This window comes from Pristiophorus japonicus, chromosome 7 (assembly GCF_044704955.1).
Source record: "Pristiophorus japonicus isolate sPriJap1 chromosome 7, sPriJap1.hap1, whole genome shotgun sequence".
In the NCBI taxonomy this organism is placed as follows: Eukaryota; Metazoa; Chordata; class Chondrichthyes; family Pristiophoridae; genus Pristiophorus; species Pristiophorus japonicus.
In genome coordinates this window covers 69,085,028-69,102,277 of record NC_091983.1, presented here as the reverse complement: position 1 = coordinate 69,102,277, position 17,250 = coordinate 69,085,028, and the positions used below count along the sequence as shown (strand labels likewise).

Sequence of the window (17,250 nt, the reverse complement as noted above, 5' to 3'; positions counted from 1 at the left end):
TTCTCACCTGAATTCTGGAGTTTGGCTTCTGCATTGGGCCGGATTTTGTGGTCCATAGACATTTTATGGACTTTTGCACAGGAACTTCTTGTCTGCCAACTATTGAAAAAGCGAGGCATCCTCTAAAGGGGACCTGGGATCTCTGTGAACAGGGAAAGCAGCTGTGTATCTCCTTAACCAATCAGATTGAAAAATCATTAATCAGCAGCGCAGTTTGAACCAGGAAGTGTCCGTTAGAATATTTAATTCCATGTAAAATCAGGTGCAGAAAGTGAAATAAAGGGGGGGGGGAGGGGGAAAGATCGAATTAAGAGACAGAAAGAAAATGTTAAAAACAAATAATTAATTTTTAATTTTTAAAAAAAAGAATCTCCCAACAATTAAAATCTGAAAAAATGAGGCTCCATGCTTGGAAAAGCTAATTTTCAGTGCCAGAGAGGGTGTTTGGCAATAATTAAGATGTAGCACGCTGTTAAAAATGTACTTACACTGGAATGGACAAGCCATAACTTTTTCTGGCACGTTTAATGTGTATATATCGGGTAATTACAGCAACTTCACACCATTCCATGTATTTCAATGGTGAGTGTCTCACGCAGCTTTTGGAGAGCAGGGCATCTCGGACAGTAACTTCCTGATTTACACAATTAACTGCGTATGTGCGGTCACTGGAAGTTGCTGTCTAATTTACATTTGTACCGCAAAGTCCAGCCCAATGTACATGCTGCTCTGTCCTGGTTCAAGGACCGACCAAACCAGCTACACACAATCGTTGTTTCCTATTCTGGATTTGTGCAGCGGGGTATGTGGTAGTAGTCAACAGCATCATCAGCAGCTGAAACTGGTGTACAAATGGGCTGTACGAAAGGGAAGAAAGAACTTGCATTTATAGAAAGGTTTCCTCAGGAGGTCCCAAAATGCTTTGTAGTCGATTAATTGCATCTGAAATGTAATCATAGTTTTGGAAACAAACCCAGCAGCCAATTTGCACACAGCAAGGTCCCATAAATAGCAAATGAGCTAAATGACCAGTTGATCTTTTTTGATGGCATTGATTGAGAGCTAAGTGTTGGCCAGGGCACCAGGAGAACTCCCTTTCTCTTTGGATAGTGCTATGGGATCTTCTAAATCCACCTGAACAGGAAAATAACATTTTGATTAAAATCCCATCCACAAGACGCTGATTCCAACAGTGCTGTGCTCACTACACTAAACTGTCAGTTTAGATTATGCACTCTGGTCTTGTCACTTAGTCAACCATGTTGACCACTTTCTCGGGCAGATGACTTGGCGAGGTTCTACCCTCTATTGTCCTACTCTTTAAGTGTACATTTTAAATAAGATGCTTTGTGACACTTTGCAGTATAAACATGCTTTTTATATCAGGGATGTTTAAGCTGCACCTGAGGCCTGGAAATCTCGTATTTGAAGCCAGTTAACTCAATTCTATTTATGGTTATCCTTGGCTTCAACTGTTTGAATTTTGTGGACCAAGAGGTTTGGGGAGAGTTGTTTTGCCTCATTGATGATCAAGTGCTCAATCAAAACACCAAGATCTGTTTGTATCAGCAGCTTCAGATATTTGCAACGTAGTAGGAATATGTATTTAAACCCCATGGGGCTGCTGATGTTCCTGTTCATAGCACTGCTGATCAGACATTCTGCGGTTAGCTCATTTGCATGATTTTCTGGTGTGCTGAGCATATTGCTCATGATACGCCAGGAGTGCCAGGCTGCAATGTTGGATGCCAACAATCAGTGAAGTCAGTTTTCTGACATGGGTGCACGGAAACATGGGGCAGCAGCACTAGGAGATGTGCTGGTTGTTAGATTTTTCTTTTTCCCTCCAAACAATGCCACCATTCCGCTGTGTGGCTGGAGCACTGACCAGATGTTCCAGCAACATTATGATGGGCAACCTTATTTTCATCAAAGTCAGTGGCCTATCGACCTTAGCGCATTTGCTCCCAGCTCCCTTTGTGCCTTGTTGTCCACATCAGGCATGCTGGGCACCTCGGTTACATCGCACCTGATAATACAGAGAGCAGGTGTAACGTACTGAAGTGCATCCAGCACCTAACCTATATTATTCAACCAATATGTGCTCCAAAGCTCCACTATACTCACTTATGTAGACCACCTCTTCTAGATCGGAGAAACAGTAGTAATGAAGTTCTGGGCATCAGAACTAGCCCAGCCCCCTTGCCAAGCTATTAGAGTGCAGCTGTCACACTGGCATTTACTCAGAAACATGGAAAATTCATCCACAAAGTACAGACTAAATCTAATCTGGCTATTTAGCACCCTATCCATATTCTCAACCATCAGAAAAGTGAAGAAATCCTCAATCATGCCACCAACCGACCGCAACTCATCAATAAGCACCTCGTTGATGCTCAGTTTGAGAAGAACCATACTGCTCTAGATCTCAGCTTTGATCCAGATAGGGATGCAAGAGCTGAGCATTTTCCCTCTCGTGGCTTTATAATGCCATTTAAGAATTTTTTACGACATAAAATCAAGCCTTGATCAAAATTGTTTTATTTTTCATTGCCCCCTTTTGAAAACCTGTTACACATTTGTAAGAATTTTCTGAGAAGTAGTGTAACACAGCTTCCTTTGTGAATCTTGATAACATAATTCTGGCCATCATGTGTATTAAACACACTGTCTCACTTGTGGATTATATATATGATATAAAACTTGACCATGTTTCTTGTTGGATATATTGACTTGGTCTCGTGCTGTTTGTTGTCTTGCATTTCCAAGTTTGATAGCTGTGCTTATAGGGCCTTGCAGTGTTATTTACATTAACATAATTTGTAGTGAAACCTGAGCAGGTAAAAAGTAAAGCTCATTTCCCCCTCTCCCCATGTGATATGTTATCTAAATCTTGATATAGCACCTAGCAGAATTTGATTATTTGAGTAAATTTGCTTTTGTGTTATTGGACAGTAAAGTACAGTTTTAGCTGTACAATGAATATCTATAAATATGTAATGCAATGATAACCGTACCATTGGGGTAATTTTCTAACATTGAGCTCCCGGTAGAGAGCCTCACCTATCAAGAGTGCATGTTGGAAATTTGGGCAAGCGTTGCCCACAATTTTCCAAATATTTTAAAATTGGATTTGCTGTGTTGAAGTAAACAGCATTAGAAACTTCTTACCATGACAAAAACATTCTCAAATATTCAGGGAGATATTTGGAAGGAATACTGGTGTTGAAACTGAAACCCCTCTGGAGAAATCTTGAGCATTTTGCCAAATCTATTAAAGCCTGTGAAATATTGTATCTATGCTCTTGACTTTTTGTTGCCTAATGTTTACCTTAACTCTCTGAGTCTTAGTGTATCTGTGCAATGATGGAGAAATTAAAGTTGGCCAACAGCAGGCAATTAAAGAAAAGCGTGCACGCAAATGCTTTTGAGGCAAGGGTTCAATTTTCCTCAAAGCTGTTTTTTGACGTACTTGAAGAGTTGCACCCGTTTTTTGGGGGCTCCAATTATGCCAAAAAAAACTTCCAAGTTTCCCCGTTTGATTTCTTCACTTTGGCGCCGCTGGCATCATTTCGTTTTGGGGGTGGAGCCTAAGATCTGCGCTAAAAAGATCGGGTTGCCACATTAACTAGGGACACAATGTGGGCTGAGGCTGGAAAGTGAAACATACAGCCAGCTTGCAACCCACATTAAAATACATTGCCATTGCAGCAACTTCACAAGCACATTACAGCAACTTACCTCCATTAAATTATTAACGTGTCAGTGTTTCTCCCCCCCCCCCCCCCCCCCATGCCAGTCCCCACTCCTATCCCAAGCCAAAGGGCCTCCCAGATCTGGTCCCAATCCCCTTATATCTCTGGCCGAATGGCCTCCCGGTCCCGATCCCCACACCTATCCCTGGCCGAATGGCCTCCTCCTTCCCGATCCCTGCACCTATCCCAAGCTGAATGGCCTCCTCCCTCGTGGTCCCCGCACCTAACTATACCCGAAAGGCTTTCCCCCCCACTCTCTCTTATCTCTCCTGCTGCTGCTGTCCGGGCATCTGCTACACTGATTTACTTGCCTGCGCCAATTTCCTTAACTCACCAGAGGATTTTTCTACAGAGGCCACATGCGCTGGCCTAAGAAGAACTGGAGTAACTCTCAGCTGGCCAAACTTGCCTAACTGGCCAGAATTGGCGCGGGTGGCAGGTTGCGCCACCTTTGACTGAAAAAAAACCTTTAAAAAATTCGTAACTAACTGAGTTACACTGGTGCAAATTAATTGGCGAAACTTGTATTTTTTTAACTTGGGCAAAAAAAACAGCGCAAATCACTGGGGAAAATTGAGCCCAAGATTTGCACTTTAGTGGTTGTTGGAAGAGATTTTTTTTTAAGTGCTGTAGATTTAGAAAATATGTGAAAAAGTTTTTACTGCTGGTGGCTTGAGGTCCATCTGAGAGGTACAAAAAAACTTGGTCACAATGGTGCATGTATTTGTTGGGGCCCACACTTCATTTTGTACCTTCAGAAAGTTCACGTGTTGGCTCAGGTCAGTGTGTTGATGTAGTAAAAACCAGTGGTCCACATCTGCCCTTAATCATGTCTTTTTTGAGTGAGCCAGTAAAATCTTGTACAGCTTTGTAGTAACAGTCATCTTATTATGGAGACCACATGTGAATTAATCCTCAAAGAGCACATTGAGCTTCATGCAGAGAATGCCTTCCAGTGAATTGGACAATAATCTGACCCAAGACATGATGAACAAGTAAGGGTAGGGAAGAAGAAAATGTGTTTAATATTTTTCTTCTAAATTTGGTACACCTCAAAGGTTACAAATTACAACAATAGGCAGCTTATTATGTAGTCAGAGAATGTGGTTTCAACTTATTTGGTTACCTAAGGTGCATGATGTCAGTGCACATCTGTCCAAAAGAAAACCAAAGCTTGCAATACAAAGCATAATACTGTGTTCTCAATCACACAACAATCAAGGCCACAATTTGCGATTGGAATTCAATCCTCAAATTAGTGGTAAAGATCCTAGAATCCAATATAGTAAAAACAGAATCTGACTTATCCAAGCAGCACAAATCAATGGCTGGAACAGTAATCTATAATGTAGTCTTTAAATGTTTTTTTCTAGTTGAAAGGATTCTTTATATACATGCAAGTCTATGCAGCAAGAATGTTATCTGTAAATCATATAGCCTGACAATATATCTGATCACATGCAGCCATTTAAAGCCTGAAGGGCTTATTTGGAGTTCCTAAATGTTCATATTTTTAACTGGTGAAGTGCAGCAAAGTTTGCAATTTTCTCCCCCAAATCACCAATTTTTGAAAAAAAACAACTGAAAGCATTATATGTTAACCTGCTTGCTGTCAATTTTTCCTTAAGCCCTGTACAGTTTCTTAATGTGCTGAATTTCTGTGTTTTATTACATGCCTCAATTAACCCTGACCCCCTTTGATTGCCCAGTTGACTAAAATGCATGGATGTCCTGATTGGTGCAGATGTTTAAAATGTTTATGCTGGGAGCATTTGCTTTCCTGTTTGATGCCATCTTGAAAAGTGAAAAAAATTGAATTCTAAACTCAAATCATAACAAAATATTATAACTGTATTTCCAGAAGATAGTTTATATAATCTTGTATTTGTCTTGGAACTCAAACTCAAATTGAGTACGTGTTTGACCTATGGTGTGTGATAGGTGATTTCTTGCTCCTTTTATAGGGTGCAGGGCTGGGGCAATGTTCCTTGACAAAACTGACCCAAACTACTTCCTGACTGACCAAGTTCTTTTTTAAGCAGCAGATGTCTTAGATGCCTTTAACAGTGCTGTGGGACTGTGTATATCAGTTCACTGCTATCCCTCTTTCTGTATCTGAGAGAAATACTTGTATTTATATAGCGCCTTATTATGTCTATCAGAAATGTCTCAAAGAACTTCACATACGTGAACTATTTTAAAGCATCGTGACTGTTACGTAGACAAACAGGCAGCTGTTCAGTAAATCCTACAAACAATTAAAGACCAGTTAAAATGTTGCTGATGATATTGGTTGAGGGAGTATTGTTGATGAGAAGATTGGAAGAGCTATCTGCTCTTCCAGGTAGTCACATGGAATCTTGAATGTCCACCTAAATCATCAAAGCAGGCAGATAAGGGAAGGCCTAGATTATGTGCTCAAGTCCTGGAGTGGAGTTTGATTCCACAACATTCTGACTCAGAAGCAAGAGTAAAATGTGAGAAAACATTGAGCTATGCCTCATGTGAACCAAGTGTGAAAGAACATACAGCTGGAAATGCAACAAACCAGATGTGGTTCATTACAACTGGTCTGTTACTGGCTGGGGATTGTTTATACAGAAGCAAATATTTAAAGTGACAATCTGTTGCCTGTTGCATGCTAAAATTGAGCCCTTCAGTAAGTTCAAAAGTAGGTTACCAATAACAAATAAAAATACTACAAAACTAGAACATTTACAGGAAGATAACTTATGGACTGTATATATTTGATGTTAAAGCCCATTCCTACTAATATAGTGCTGTTGGTGTAATGTGATGCATGTTTGGGTCCAGTGAGAGCACCTTCTCCAGAACGGCAAATGGAGTTTCTCACTTTTATATTGCCCAGAATGCCTGATCAATTGCAGAGAACTGCACTAAAGAAGCAGCTGTCAGTGCTTTTGAAGATTGTTTGTACAAGTACTATGTGAGTTAATGCTACTTAAAGAAAATAATAAATTGAGGTGTCTGTGAAAGTAAAGTTGGCTTATGATGCCCAGAGTCTGAGTCATTCAGAAGGATTTATAGAGCATTTAGAGGTTATTTACTTTTGACAGTTCAATATAGTCGGGACTCACTTGATATTGTACTGTTTATTAATAACCCTGAAGGACTTTATAAAGACTAACTGAAACCCAGCACATAAGAAAAACTCTGATTTTCTTTCTTTCATTAGTGTACTGTAATTGGCTCTATATTGTAAGTGCAGATTGTATTCCATGTAGATTCATTTTAAAATGTAATAGTGTTGATTTAGGATGAAAGGTGTTATTTTTGAAAGTGATTTAATCATATCAGCAGAACACAGATTGATGCTTATTTTAGAAGAATTGACTGGTTGAATTTACTGTACAAATATTTGAATATATGTTGGCATTCTATTATAAAAGTGTCTTGTTTCAAGGTTAAAGACTGAATTTTTCTAAACCTTCCTCGTAACTTGGTCTTCTTTCTGACGTAATGGAGCAGCCTTGTGACCCCTTCTCTGCACTGCAGTATTCAGAGTACGGCCTGATCACAGCACAGTACAGCTCCAACATAACCACCACTTTACTAATCTGACAATTGTCTACTCTTAATTCATAGTTGCTTCATTCAAATGATCCGATAATTTAAATTTTAGCACTAAATTCCTTGCTTTGTTTTATGTTGCATATTTCATATTGGATATTTCAGAAATTTATAGCACACAAAACAACTTTGAATTATCAGTAGACTACATATCTCTGCATTCTGTTTGCTTCGCTGATTGCTCCTCTGCAGTTACTGAATGAGGCAAGTGTTAAGTGTATTAGCTTTCACAGATCCCTCCTGCCCTCTTCCCTTGCTAGTCTCCCACCATGTATTTCCCTCAAATGTTCTTTTAATGTGTCGCACCTCGAACTTAACTCTTAATAAGCAGGCCTGCCAGAATAGATTTTTAAAAAATCTTTGGTTTTTATAAACCTGGTGATTAAAACCCCGTTTTAGAATCTGTTTTGTACGATGCACTCCTCCACCCTTTTGTAATTCATTAAAAGTACTCATCAGTCTGTTACTTCCTGCCAGCTGCTTTTTCATAAAGGTTCTTGTGCAAAGACATACAATGCACTTATTCTGGTTTTCTTGTTACAATTTTTGTTAGTCAGCTGGGTATCTGCACCTGCGGGAACCTGTCAACATGTTTCAGTCTCCCGTCAAGCTATTAAGAAAGCTACGCCCACCTGCGTTGTTTCTTTTTGATCAGCATGGAGCGCACACTTACCCAATTACAAAGCACCTCTGCGCAGGCTGATAAGTAACAGGTAACATTTGCACCACATAAGTGTTGGGCACTGATCATAAACAAGGAAAGGCCTAACCACACTGCCTTATAATGTCAAAGATGAGATCCAACACCACCTCCAGTGCACCAGATCAGCCTTTGGCCGCCTGAGGAAAAGAGTGTTTGAAGACCAGACCCTCAAAACTACCACCAAGTTCATGGTCTACAGGACTGTAGTAATACCCGCCCTCCTTTATGGCTCAGGGACATGGATCATGTACAGTAGACACCTCAACTCACTGAAAAAATACCACCAACGATGTCTCCGCAAGATCCTACAAATCCCCTGGGAGGACAGACGCACCAACATCAGCATCCTCGACCAGGCCAACATCCCCAGCGTTGAAGCACTGACCGCACTCGATCAGCTCTGCTGGACAGGCCACATAGTTCGCATGCCAGACACGAGACTCCCAAAGCAAGTGCTCTACTCAGAGCTCCTTCACGGCAAATGAGCCAAAGGGGGGCAGCGGAAACGTTACAAGGACACCCTCAAAGCCTCCCTGATAAAGTGCGACATCCCCCTTGACACCTGGGAGTCCCTGGCCAAAGACCACCCTATGTGGAGTAAGTGCATCCGGGAGGGCGCTGAGCACCTCGAGTCTCAACGCTGAGAGCATGCAGGAATCAAGCGCAGACAACGGAAAGAGCATGCAGCAAACCATGCCCACCCACCTCTTCCCTCAACGACTATCTGTCCCACATGTGACAAAGTCTGTGGCTCTCGTATTGGACTGTTCAGCCACCAAAGAACTGATTTCAGGAGTGGAAGCAAGTCTTCCTCGATTCCCATGGTGATGTCAAAGTTCACACGCACTTTTTAAGGTGCAATGTCTAATGATTGACCATGTGGTGATTTTATTGTCAGTTGTGCTTTTTGAAACAAAATGAAATCCTTTTATTGTCACTGTGACTGATTAAATTGGCAGTGTTGGGAACTATTGTAATCATAGAATGGTTACAGCACAGTAGGAAGCCATTCGGCCCGTTGAACCCGTGCCGGCTCTCTGCAAGAGCACTTCAGCTGATCCCTTTCCCCAAAGCCCTGCATTATTTTCCTTCAGGTACTTACGCAGTTCCCTTTTGAAAGCTACATTAAATCTGGCTCCACCATCCTTTCAAGCAGTGAATTCTAGATCCTAACCACTCGCTACATTAAAATGTTTTTCCTCATGGTGCCTTTGGCTCTTCTGCCTTAAATCTGTGTCCTCTGGTTCTTGGCCCTTCGACCAATGGGAACAGTTTATTTCTATCTACTCTGTCTAGACCCCTCATGAACACCTCGATCAAATCTCCTCTCAATCTTCTCTGTCTATCCCAACTTCTCCTGTCTATCCACATAGCTGACGCACATTCTTGTTAACATGGCTTACTACAGTACGGTATGACTCTCGTATGGAGCATTGTCACACTGTAGTACAGGGTTACCTAATACTAATATTTTATAATTGTACAGAGAGTATTCTTACAAAATTTTATTTGAATAACATTTGGCCCATTTGGTAGTGATAGTGAAATATTTTACATTGTTGTATAATGATCCTCTGCCTGTCAAATGAGGCACATTTGCATGAAAAATACTCACCATAATTACATTTGGTGGTAATAATTGAAGATAGGAATATGACCAGCAGAGCTCTAATTGGGAAGTTTTCCGAAGAGATAGAAGAGAAGCCGAGACTTTGGGGGAGGGGAGCAATTGAGGCTTTGATAATATAAGCCACTTGAGTTTCAGTATCTTTAAATGTGTTTTGGGATTGCAGTATACATCCGGACATCTTTACTGCTTATTGTACATCTGAAGGTCTACTGTGCTTATCTTTTCTATAGCTTCAGTTGTGCCCAATGTAATGACTATAATGGTAAGAAAATGAACATAATTAACTTTTTAATACCCTCATGAAATGTTACCCCTGCTCTACCTGAAGGCATTGACTCCTTGCTGGGTTACATATTCACAGACATTCTCTAGTACCTTGCCTAAGTGCTATTATTCTTGTGTTTGCCCTGCTAGTGAGTGTTGACAGGCTAGTCACCACAGGGGACATCGCAGCAGAAAATAATTCTGTCCACATACAAGGACTTTCACAAGGGGTCACTAGATCACAATTAGGAACAGGAACTCTGGCCATTACTGTAAATTACTGTTATTGGCAGGGATTTCACAACCACATTATAGGCACATGAAAATAACTCGCCCTAACTACACACTGTATTGAGTGACTATTGAAGCATTCCAAGGCTCACAGCCACGATTAAGAGTGTAATTTTAATCTAACCCGCCCATCAGATGGGTTCAGATAGCCACCTCCGTTTTACACCTTGTCCAATTTTACTTTCCACTGTCGTCGTGAATATTGTATATGGCTTTTCTTGCGTTATGATTGTTTTCAAATGTTTTGTCAACTCGAATAATCCAATAAATGATTTGAAATGAATCAGAATCTGGAAATAAAACATGCATAGCAATTTGCATTTCAATAGCTCTGCGGATATGGAAAATATCATCCTGGAGCGCTGTACAGAAAGGGGCACCACGAAGGAAAAAGGGAGGGAGGGAACAACAGTGGTTAGGAAAGGGAAGGGAGGGTGGTGGAGGTGGAGGAACAGTAGGAGAAGGGGGGTTTAAGGTGGCTTTTGATAGTGGGGAAAGTGGTAGTGAGACAAAAGGAGGGCGGTCCAGAGGATGATGGTCATGATTGCACATAGCCATGATTGAACGGTGGACGCAAGTAGAGGAGCAAAGGGTGCGTGCAGCGTACAAGGCAAAAAGCTGGAAAAAATTGCAGATATACGGTGTGTTTGAATGCCAGGGCAAAGGTTATATAATGAATCTGTTGAGGAAGCTTCTGCTCTCCTGAGCAGCTGATCCGTTTACCCTTCTTGCTGATCATGGTGCCAGGTCGGACCGACAATTATGCCCCCAAGTTCGACCGGGCCGCCAACAGGTAGCCTGGCACCCTCTCTTGGATGCCAGGCCACTGGCCCGGCCGAAACCCTCCCTGGTGGCCCAGTAGACTTAGCTTAAAAGTATGCAGAGCTCGCAGCAGTTCTCCCCTTTAACTGAAGGGGAGAGACGTTGTGACGCGTCAGTGCGATGCTGATGACTGGTCGGGGCGGCGGACCCGCTGCAAAGGCACTTCCACCCTTAGCCAAAAAAAACATCAAAGTGCCAAATATTGACAGCACCTCCACCGCGTGGGCTGTGGCGGAGAAAAATTTCAAAAAACAGAGGGTGCACCCCGTTTCGGGCGGAGGTCAATTTCTACCCCCTAATGCCTCATCATGTTTTCACTTCCTGCTCAGTGTCCACTTTATTTCTCTGCGTAGCACCTCGAGCTCTTTTTCTGTACATGAGGACAATAGTGATGTAAGTTATTGTAAATTAATTGATCTGAAAACAGATTTGCTTTTACGTTTCCTTTGCTCTGATACTAAGGATTATTCAGAAGATTTGCATGTAAGGGAAGATGATACTGCTGACTCCTCTGTTTGACTTGGAAACAACAGTTCTTTGACATACAGCCATTGAACATCATCTCTTCGATTTCATTACTGCATAAAGAATGATCAATGCTCAGCTATCATTTACCAGTGTAAATATCATGATTCCAAAAAAAACTGACTCGAGCAGAACTTGCTGGGTTTGCAAGAGTCAGTGACAGAAGATGTGGCTTTTGACTTTGCTTTCCTGCTTCGTTTCTCTTTTCTCTGGACATAATTCAATCAATAATCAGTCATGAGCTGAAGGACATGTTTGCCATTAAGCCCAACTGCCTCAAGTCTGCCTGAAACTTTCCTATTGTGTTGAGAATAAAATAACACTTGGAGCAATTAACCAGCTCAGTGCTTTCTTTAAATATTGTGATACAGATACACTCAAATACAGTTTTAACTTTTCAAAATATTTTAATTGGCCAATTTTGTACTGTTGGAAGAGCCTCAGTGCTGATAAGTGTTCCAAATCCTGCTTCAATTGCACAGAGGTTAGGTGCTGGAAGATTTAAGGTGGGCAATACGCAGGTGGCAGCCAGGTTTTTTGCCTATTATTTTCTCCTACCTGCTGGTGAAACTAGCATGCAACATAAGCAGGTTTGTTTGGCCACTAGCAGGGTAAAACAACAAAAGTAGAAAGCTACATTAAGTATAAGAGAACTAGGAAATATGTGTTCAGGAGACAATGTTATTAAAATATGACATTGCTGCAATCCTTGGCATCTGAGAAACTAAATTCACATCCTTGATCTATTTTAAGATAAAATGCTGTAGAGTTCTGAAATGTGTCATCTGGGTGACCCAAATAATCTGCATGAGAGTTATTCTGCATGCAGCAGCATTTTAACTATGTGTGATAAGTTTCCCTGAAATGGCCGTGTTAGAACTGCAAGAGGCTTGCATTTCTAAATGTAATTTTTCCCTTAAGTTGAGTGCTTTTTAATTATTCTGTTTTCAGTGTAATATAGGTAATGTGCATTTTTATGCTTTTTGTGATAAATATAGTAAAACGTCTTCTTGTTGAGCATGCATTCCATCATAAAACATGATTAGCAGGAATATTGTTAGAGCAGCAAATAATTAAGTAGTTTCATGATGATTTTTCTTTAATTGGCCCGTTCCTAACTATCATGTGAAGATTATATCTTCCAGGACTTTGCATGATGGATGTAGAAGGTTCTGTTCCCCAGAACCAGAACATTTGAAATATGGAGGAGGTTCCAGTGAACTCTAGTGCTCCAGAAACATAATTTAACCAGAAAAACAGCAATATCAGATCATGGATTTTGCTATGGTGCTGGCATAAGTAACTAATAGTGAAACATTAAATCTGCTGATTAAATGTAAATTCAAGACTATCACATGGAAGGTTATGCAGCATCACTGTCAAGCACAATGCCAAAGGATGCATGCTTGGGGATGGAAAAGTGGGTCAAGAAGTGTGGCATCAGCAGAGAGGAAAGACACAGGCAATGGACTGCATGAAAGCTCACCAATTGAGTTATTTCAAAAGTGATCCACAATAGGAGTCCCTATACTCCATAAACTGCAGCTGATTGAATGGCTGACTGGGTGAGCAGTGCTTCGGCGTGTGTACCTTCAATATTCAGTGTTTAGAGAGTTGCAAGGGCTGGAATAGAGAAATCGCAAAAGCATCTGGGGTGAAGGATTCTTCAGAGAAGTGCTCTATTATTAAGATATTAAGGGAAACAGATAGGATAGATAGAAAGAAACTATTTCTGCTGATTTGGATTCTAAAAATTAGAGCCAGGCGTTGCAGGAGTGAAATTAGGAAACATGTCTACACAGAAAGGACGGTAGAAGCTTGGAACACTCTTCCGCAAATGGCAATTGATGGTAGATCATTTGTTAACTTTACATCAGAGATTGATAGCTTTTTGTTAACTAAAAGTATTGAGGGATATAGATCAACAGCAGGTGTATGGAATTGGGTAGCAGATCAGCCATAATCTCATTGAATGGCATAACAGGCTTGAGGGGCTAAGTGGCCAATTCCTGTTCCTATGGGCCCAAGTTTCGGGATGTGCCTAACACGGCGCAGCCCGGACCTGGATGCCCGTTTATCGCGCCAGAAAGTGCACCTAAAAAAAACTTCCAGATTCTCCGGCTCCCTGCAGGTCTTCTGCATCTGGGCGCAGCGCAGCACGAGCTGTTGGGGGCGGAGCCAGGTCCCTGAGCTGAAAACAGTGCCGGGACCTCTGCACATGCGCGCTACAGTGACCGCGCATGTGCAGTAGCTCCAGGTGCCCAAAACTGTGTGGGAGGGGCCCGAAGCATGCATCCCCTAGCCCTGGCTGAATGGCCTCACTGGGGCTGCGTGAATAAGGCTCCTCCCACGCCCATTTCCTGTTTCCTCCTGACCAGACCCAACCCCCCCCCTGGTGACGCGACCCCCCCCCCCCCCGGACCTCCGCGACTCTCTCTCTCCTCCTCATCCTCCCCCCCCCCCCGGACCTCCGCGACTCTCTTTCCCCCCCCCCCCAGATCTCCGCGACTCTCTCTCACCGCTCCCCTCCCGGACCTCCGCGACCCCCCCCCGAGACCCGACGCCACCTACCTGTAAATCTAGCCCGAGGTCTTGGGCCCGGCCGTTCAGCCTCTTTCTCTCCCTACTCTCTCCCTCCCTCTCTCCCTCCTCTCTCCTTCCTTCCCTCCCTCCCTACATCCTCTCTCCTTCCCTCCCTCCCTACATCCTCTCTCCTTTCTCCCCCATCCCCTTCCCTCCGCCCTCCTTTCTCTCCCTTCTCCCCACCTCCCTTCTCCCCCCTCCCCCCCCCTTCTCCCCCTCCCCTCGCTGTCAGAAACACACACACTGAGACAGAGAGTGAGAGACACACACAGACAGACAGATAGAGACACTGACAGAGACCCACTGGGGGGACCGTCCCAGCACGCTGTTGGAGGACTCCCGGTGCTGCAGTCGGTAAGTAGAAAATGTTTTATTTATTGATTTAAAAAAAAATTTATTAATTTTTTTTTTGGATTGATTTATTGGTTGATTTATTGATGTATTTATCATTTATTATTGATGATGGCTCTTTATTTGTAAAACTGAAGTGTTTAATGTTTGTAAACTTCCCTTTAAACCCCCCCCCATTCCTTACGCCTAATTTGTAACCTACGCCTAATTTGTAACCTACGCCTGATTTTCTAAAGTGTAGACAAGGTTTTTTCGAACGTACAAAAATCTTCACTTACTCCATTCTAAGTTAGTTTGGAGTAAGTTTTCACTGCCGACACTTTGAAAACAGGCATAAGTGGCCGGACACGTCCCCTTTTGAAAAAAAAATTCTGTTCCAAAGTGAAACTGTTCTAACTGACTAGAACTGGAGCAAACTAAATGCCGAAAATTTGAATTTCTAAGATACTCCGTTCTACACCAGTTGCTCCAAAAAATCAGGAGCAAATGAGGCCGAATCTTGGGCCCGATGTTCCTATTGAGGACTGGATTGTGGTGTTCCAATCAGTGACTGTGAACACTTCATTTGATTTTTTTTTGGCATTGATGGACTGCATTAACTACTAATACTTTGTATTATTCTGTTGCTCTCCATATTTTGTGTTCTTGTTCTATGTCACTGTTGGGAGTCTAACTAACGAATGAAAAGCGTTAATGTTGCCTCTAGTAGTATAATGTAAATTGTGTTTGAAAAATGTTAGTCTAAGAAGAAGAAGAAGACGACAAAGCTGCGGACTGCAGGAAGATATCAATGTACTGGTCAGGTGGGCAGAACAGTGGCAAAGGGAATTCAATCCGGATAAGTGTGAGGTAATGCATTTGGGGAGGTCTAACAAGGCAAGGGAATACATATTAAATGGCACGACACTGAAAAATGTTGAGGAACCAAAGGACCTTGGCGTGCAGGTCCACAGATCCCTGAAGGTAGCCAGCCAGGTAGATAAGGTGGTTAAGAAGGCATATGGAATACTTGCCTTTGTTAGTCGAGGCATGGAATGCAAGAGCAAGGACGTTATGCTTGAACTGTATAAAACACTGGTTAGGCCGCAGCTGGAGTACTGTGTGCAGTTCTAGTCACCGCATTACAGGAAAGATGTGATTACACCGGAAAGGGTGCAGAGGAGATTTACAGGAATGTTGCCTGGACTGGAGAATTTTGGCCATGAGGAAAGATTGGAGATGCTGGGTCTGTTTTCTTTGGAACAGAGGAGGCTAAGGGGAGACCTGATTGAGGTGTATAAAATTATGACGGGTCTGGATAGAGTGGATAGGAAGGACCTGTTTCCCTTGGCAGAGGGATCAACAACCAGGGGACATAGATTTAAAGTAATTGGGGGTGGGGGCGTATAGAGAAGATATGAGGGGAAATGTCTTTACCCATAGGGTGATGGAGGCAGAAAGCCTTACCACATTAAAAAGATACTTGGATGTGCACTTAAAGTGATGTAACCTACAGAGCCACGAACCAAGAGCTGGAAAGTGGGATTAGGCTGGATAGCTCTTGGTTGGCCGGCGCAGACACGATGGGCTGAAATGGCCTCCTTCTGTGCTGTAAATTCCCATGATTCTATGATTTGTTAATTGACAATATTGTGCTGTGTTCTGTGCCACCCCTCCCCAAAAGGAGTAGTGCATTTTATCTCCTAACATTTCTTAAATGTGGTATGTTTTACATTGCAGGCAGTGTGCAGTATATGAAAAATTACAACAGGAAGTGTGCGTGCCTTTATTTAGCTTGTAAGCAGAATTGGGAGCATGTCCTTGTTTTAAGGTTGTCCTAACAACTGAACTGCAGGTTTTGAATGGTTTGGATGGGTTGATTGATTACCAGGGAAGATGCCATGTATAGGATGTATTGTGGTGAAACTAATGTTATTAGTGGTAAGCTGATAATGTTGTGCTGTGTATTACTTTCAAAAAGGAATTAGATAAATACTTGAAAAGGAAAAATTGTAGGGGAAAGAGCAGGGGAGTGAGACTAATTGGATAGCACTTTCAAAGAGCTGGCACAGGCATGTTGGGCCGAATGGACTCTTTCTATGATCCTATTACTTGATCTGCCATTGTTTAAAGTGCATTTCCATCTGTCTTAGCAATTTGATAGCATTGGGCTTGAAATCAAGAAATCTAAATGTCAGTCATTAGATTTAGGAGTGTATGTCAGGGAAAGGTATTCGTTTCCCAGTGTGGATTGCTCATCCAGTAGAATGAGGAGAAACTGGCTTAGAAAGGGGATTCTTGCATTGCTCAAATGCACCTTCCAGTGAATTGATATTTTCCATGGAAATATCTTCAGATAGACTCCAGAACAGTAGAGCGACATATGGGAGGGAAGAAGGATATATAATTATAGAATGGAGGTGAAGCTGTGTTTTATTATTGCAGCAACACTACTGTTCCACTGCAGGTGAAATTACCCTTGTGCAGGTTTGACAAAATCCAGCTTGCACAATCCACAGCAGGATAGAAGCATGAGTTTACTTAAAATTGTCCTGTGCTGAATTGTGGTTCTGTTAAAACTTGCACAGTATGTTGATATTATTATGTCTGATTATTATTTTTAAACTTATTCTTTGAGGATATAACGAGCATGGTGGATAGTGGTGTACCGATGGATGTGGTGTATTTAGATTTTCAAAAGGCATTCGATATGGTGCCACACAAAAGGTTACTGCAGAAGATAAGGGTACGCGGAG

At 42.1% G+C, this 17,250-nt stretch overlaps 1 protein-coding gene across 3 annotated transcripts in view; it reads left to right on the top strand.

The window, feature by feature from the left end:
• LOC139267153 (CYFIP-related Rac1 interactor A) overlaps positions 1-17,250 on the top strand; it is a 275,278-nt gene that overhangs the window by 146,327 nt on the left and 111,701 nt on the right. The window contains exon 1 of one of the 3 annotated variants that reach the window (XM_070885022.1): positions 6,681-6,702. The exons of the other annotated variants lie outside the window; for them this stretch is intronic. The gene's annotated coding sequence lies outside the window, so the exon portion shown is untranslated. Of the gene's footprint in view, positions 1-6,680; positions 6,703-17,250 lie in introns of those variants that run through there. 3 annotated transcript variants of the gene reach the window in all.